We start from the raw sequence: 6,316 nt of genomic DNA on the forward strand, positions 1-6,316 counted from the left end.
GGTCGGCTAACCCTTGTAAAGCATCTCGGGTATAATTTACAAACCGCTGCTGGTTGCAATATATATAATTATTCCAGTCTACATTTTTATTAACGGTAATAATTGTCGCACTGTCACTTACTGTCCTAATGGGACTTTTACCCCTGCAGATATAACAGGTCATGGGCAGCATATTCCCCAAACCTAAAGACACCCGGGTAACATAACCTCCGGGCTGTCATTGCTGCCATGTACTTCTTACATATGAGTGACAACAACCAGTGACCTTCACCTCACACCTCCACATAAAACTCCTCAGATTGTAATTTGCAGTACCGTGGCATATTTACATACATTATAATTATAAACCTCAGACAATATAAACAATAGGGCTTCAACTAATAATATAATGCTATCACCAATATCATGCTATCACCCTCAGGTTTTGGGTCCCATCAGTTCATTGCAAGTCCTGTACATCATCGTCGTCTTCTTCTTCTGTCTGCTGCTCTTCACTGACTGCCGCCCTCAGGGTAACCCACACAATTGTGGAGTCAGACTGCACAGTGGTGTCCAATGAGGGATTTACTATTACCCCCCCCCCCCCCCCCCTGGTCACTTACTTGTTAAAACACTTGATACTGCTGACGGATTTACTCAGGTCTTTGGTCTTTACTTCACTTTGCTGATGTCATCAGGACTTGGTTTGGTCCTTTTCATCTTTCATACACCGTCTTTTTTGGTATACGTCACCGGGCTGTACATAGCACCTCATGCTGTGAGCCTGGGGTGAGATCCCACGTAGACGGAGTAGTGGAGTTTTATTGTGACTACCACAAACCCTCCGCATCTGTCCTCTTCCTCTGGCAAGTTACTTGTCTGCACGGCTGCTTAGAATTGTGACACTGCCGTCAGTTCATGATAAACGTGTTGTATTGCCTCAGGCTGCGCCTGCCGCATCTCAGTGATGGAGTTCATCATATTAAAAGTCTTCTAGTTCATATTTACTGGCACTTGCCGGGGACCCAACCCTTGTTAATTGTTAAAATAAATTCTAATCTGGTGATAATATCATCCGCATACACTATAAACATTGTTCTAAGTGCATACAATAATAATGACAGGCCCTTAAACTACATCAAACACCTTTATGTAAGAAAAACTAATCTGTTCCCCTGGACAGGGCACCTAGAAGATGTGTAATTACTGGGTACATTGTATTTGCACTTGGTGTTACACTTTTCAGCAGGATTTGTACCTTGATCTCAGCTGATTACCTGGAACATCTCCTATTCACAGAAATATACACAGATTCCACATGTTTATCTCCAACCAATTTTTCTCCCCTACTCTGGTTCGTTTTACCTGGGAAGGCCTCTCAAGGTCTGTTCTCTTCGTGGGAGGCGGGTATGATAAAGTTGGAACCGGTCTGCCAGGACTGTTCTGTAGGCAAATCAAACAGCTCTAACAGAATTTAGCAGCATCAGCTGTAAAACCTGGGACATACCAATTAGATCTTACCAAATCGATCCTTGCAGTCTTGGGGCATATGTGAGGTCACGCCATCAATGCAAGGGCCATCAAGAGTGCCTTGGGTGCTACCGGTTTACCTTCCTTTATCGGTCCACATTCTGTCAGAATCTGGTTCCCACGCCTTCCCCTCCCAGTTGGACTCTTAATTTGAAGAAAAACATTAACAAATAATATCTTTACATTAAACGTTCACATTGAGCAATAAATAAAAGTGATACATGCAAACTCATTTTTCTTCTTTATTTTTATATATATATATATATATATATATATACTGCACAGAATTCTCTGCTCTAAAAATTTCCTTTCACAACAAAAGTATTTTCAAATGGGAATCTACTTGCACCAAGGAGTTATCATCCACACAAACATAATACTGACGCATGCCTCCAATAGTCCAATGCTGAGGCTGGTCCAGAACTTTACATAAAACTTAACCTCAGTATTTAATATTCCCACAACACTTTTTGAATATCGTTATTAAACAAACTAACTTTGGAATAACATCTGGAGAACTGCTGACATCTTATCATTGTACAAGCACCAGTTCAATACTGGGGATAAGCACTGTCCCCCTGTCACTACACAACTTCTGCAGTGGGGAAGATACTGGCCGGGCTTCAGGCCACCCTGAGAACAGGTCTACACACACGAGCACATTGTCATACACTTCTACCTCAGGTAGTTGCATGTTCTGCAGTCGCTGGGACGGGTAATCTGGCCGGGCTGCACTTTTCATAGGTACCTTTGCTGTTTTACCTATGTCATTCAGTGCGCACATCATACAGGCTGCTACAAACCTAGTGGTGGTGTTATTTTATCCAGGGACAAGCCAATTTACTGATACCTGGCTGCACATACCCTAGTTGCCAGGTCTGTCTTCTCTTACGCTCTCAATTGGCTTACCCGATGATCCAATAAAGTTCTTACTACCAATGGGCCCATACTTGTGGGTGATGCCAAAAGCGTACCTAGAGTCAGTGTAAATGTCGGCCGGCTTACCTTCTGCCAGGTTACAAGCCTCAGCGAGCACCTCCAGCTCTGCTCTTTGAGATGAATGAGAAGGTGAGAGTGGTTTCTGGATAATTTACCTTGTGTCTCGTATCCTGTCTTGTACATACTGTATGAAGTATTTCTACATTACAAATTTACATTAAAAACCCATGTCACATATAGATAGAACATTTCAAAGGGGTGGCATCTGCATTCTCTAAAATAAAAACAAATGTTATACACTTCTCCACACTCCTCTGATAATCCAGAACACTTTGAGAATCTCACTTTTATCAGGGTCTGTAAATACTTGATTAATACAAAAACAAATAAAAATTACAAACATCTTTACAGAAAATTAACAATGTTCAGATAATTTTCACCTCCTTCCCTACTAAATCTGTAAAGACTCATCTGTGATTGACCTCGGCCTCTTGTGTAAATTTGCTGGAGGGGGATGGTCTCTTACACAATACCTCATATTGGGTGGAGACTACAGCACAGCATACCCAGTGCCATATTTACTGTTCTGGAAGGATCTACACAGAAAAATCTCAAGATTTAGGTTACTCTCATACACATTTAATGTGGATTACTCATTGGGGTCTCTTTTTGGACACAGCGAAAGTAATGTAGCAGGGTTCAAAACTACATCTCAACATAATAAGGTTGGGCACTCTATCTGGGGGGGCACTAGTTTAACCCCCTGTAATACACAACAGCCTGGAACAAAAATGACTTTCTCCTGACAAAAATTCCTATATATACTTATATACACTAGAAGAGAAACAGGAGCATGGGAGCCATAAGTAAAAATAAATAGCTTTATTGAACACATAAATACATACACAAAAAGTATTAAAAAGGTACAACGCAGGACAGGAGGACTGTATATAGTTCCAGTATATACACGACTGAAAGACTCCCTATGGCGTGTAAGGGAAAGTATAGGACAATCAAGGAGATAGGTATAGGGTATGAGTGGAGGACATAGTAATGAGCACTAAGGACCATACCGTGACAATGTACAAACAGTACGTATGAATATACAAGTATAGGGTCAAGTGCTAATAACAAACAGGTAATAAGTCTGAGACCTAAGTAAACCACCCTTCCCCTCTACTCCTGAAGAAACTTACCCATGTCTTAAAGTATGTAGGAGAGTCTGACTGGCGTGACATTAGCCCCAACGCGCGATTCGCGGTATGCTTCCTCAAGGGGTGTATAGTGTCTAAAGAAGTGATAGCTTTAAATAGGAAGAACCACAGGTAAGTTGAGTGTTTATTGGTGCAAAGAGATCACGGCGCACGTCTCATGCCGAGACCGGAAGTGAGGCATGCCCCACTTCCAGCCCCCAGCGCCGGAGCGCACATCGAGGATCCCCGACGCGTACAAGGATCCTGGACATGCGCAGTGCGCTGAAGGGGGCGGGAACGGGGCCGGCCACACACCGGCGTCATACAGAAAAGGTACGCACCTCATTGGACAAGAAACACAGGGGAAGGAAAAAGGTATGTGTTAGTATCCCAATAGTACTGTAGATTGTAGACCACAGTAGATGCCAATGGCCAGAATTAACCCCGTAATTCAAGAAAGAATATAAAGAACAAAGTTGTAAACATACAGTGATTAGTAGTGAATCATATTGTATATAGCAAAATTATGTAAATACAAAGGTATAAATAAACAAACAGTGACTTATTATAAGTAGTAGTATAAACTACAGTGTGTTTAAAACTGATAACACAGTAATATCCCAACCGGGATTAAGTACGAGGGAGAAAGAATTCTCCCATAAGAAGTTAAAAGTAAATAGTGTGTACAAACGAAAAGTGCACTCATATTAAAACCATATAGTGGAAATATAGGTTAGAATGAAATATATATAAGAAGTAATATATGATACCCATGAAACAGGGACAGAAAACAGCCCACATATAGCAGCAAAAAATGCTAACAAAGATAATAGTAAAGATAAAAAGGAGGGGACATTAATGAAGGCTAGTGATCCATGGGGATGCATAATACAGGTAAATCCACAGATAGCGTATGCGTCTTCTCCATCTGTATTTCAAAAAAAGGTCCAACTCAAAGTATGAGGTTATTATCAAGAGAAGCTGTCAGGGAGGGTAATACATCAGGTACCTGTATAACATGATAAAAGACACAGAATTAAAATACAAGTTAAAAGCATATGGTGATAGGGAATTTAAAGAAACGGGGCGAAATTTAGTTGTTCATTGAGGCCACCAGGCGTCATGGATCCCTATTTGACAATCCACATACATTCTTTTTGGGCCAGAACCTTCCTTAGATTACCCCCTCTGATGCCAAAGTGTATGCGGTCAATTCCGCGAATCATGAGAGAGTTTGGATTGCAGTTGTGATGTTGTTTAAAATGTCTTGGCAGTGTTTTGAGTTGTCTATAATCACTTATTGTCTTTGCTCCGGAAATATCACATACATGTTCTCTAGTACGTATCCTCAACTGTCTAGATGTCAAACCTACATAGATCTTGGGACACCCGCAGAGTGCATAATACACTACATGTGTGGTGCTGCAGGAAATGTAATCTCTGATTTTAAAAGTTCTTGTTCCATCTGCTGTTGTAAAATCATTTGCTCTGCTGATATTAGAGCATGCGATGCACTCGCCACATGGATATCATCCAACTTTGGGTTCTCGTGAACTAAAAGGATTAACATATTTTGGCACATAGTGGCTTTTGGTTAAAAGATCCTTCAGGTTTTTACTCCTCTTAGCCGTCATCATAGGTTTTAAAGACAAGCATTGTGCTAAGGCTGGTTCTGATCTTAGGATCGACCAGTGTTGCCCAAGAATTGACCTCATTTTGTCCCATTGGTTATTGTATGTTGTGATAAACCGAACATTGTTATCTGCAGATCGATGTGTTTTGGTTTGCAAAAGGTCACAGCGTGGTGTTCTCCTGGCCCTATTGTAGCCTGATTTTATGAGGCGTGTGCTGTACCCTCTGTCCACGAATCTGGATTTGAGTTCATCTGACTGTTGTTCAAACAGTCTTTCAGTGGAGCAGATCCACTTCATCCTAAGGAACTGCCCAACCGGGATGGCTTTGACAGTTGGACGCGTATGGAAAGATGTTGCATGCAACAGTGAATTTACTGATGTGGATTTACGAAAGACATCAGTCTGAAGAAATCCATCACAATCAGCAAAAATTTGTATATCCAAAAAGTCTATTTTTTGTCTATGTGATTTGTACGTTAACTTGATGTTACAGGAGTTCGAATTCAACTGCTGCATGAACTCTGCCAATTCACTTTCAGACCCCTGCCAAATAAATAGAACATCATCAATGTACCGAAACCAGCACTGCACATGTTCAGCGGCCCGAGCGCCATCCCCAAGGAAAACCTGCCTCTCCCAGAGACCGAGAAACAGGTTTGCATAGGATGGCGCGCATGGCAGTGCCCCTGGTCTGCAGGTAAAAATGGTCTCTAAACACAAAGAAGTTGTGGGTCAGAATATATTGGAGCAATTCCAAAATAAAATCACACATTTCACCATCCCGGTTGCTGGTCCCCAGGAAGAAGCGGACCGCCTCCATTCCATCACAGTGTCGTATACAGGTGTACAGTGACTCTACGTCTGCTGTAACCAATAGCATATCTGGCTCAATTTGAATACCATCTAACCAACCAAGGACTTCCGTCGTGTCTTTAACGTATGAAGGTAGCTCAGTGACCAAAGGTTTTAAATAATAATCAACAAATTTACAGATTGGGTCACAAAGACCACCCATACCTGACACGATCGGACGTCCTGGGG

The sequence above is a fragment of the Rhinoderma darwinii genome, chromosome 3 (genome assembly GCF_050947455.1).
Source record: "Rhinoderma darwinii isolate aRhiDar2 chromosome 3, aRhiDar2.hap1, whole genome shotgun sequence".
NCBI lineage: Eukaryota > Metazoa > Chordata > Amphibia > Anura > Rhinodermatidae > Rhinoderma > Rhinoderma darwinii.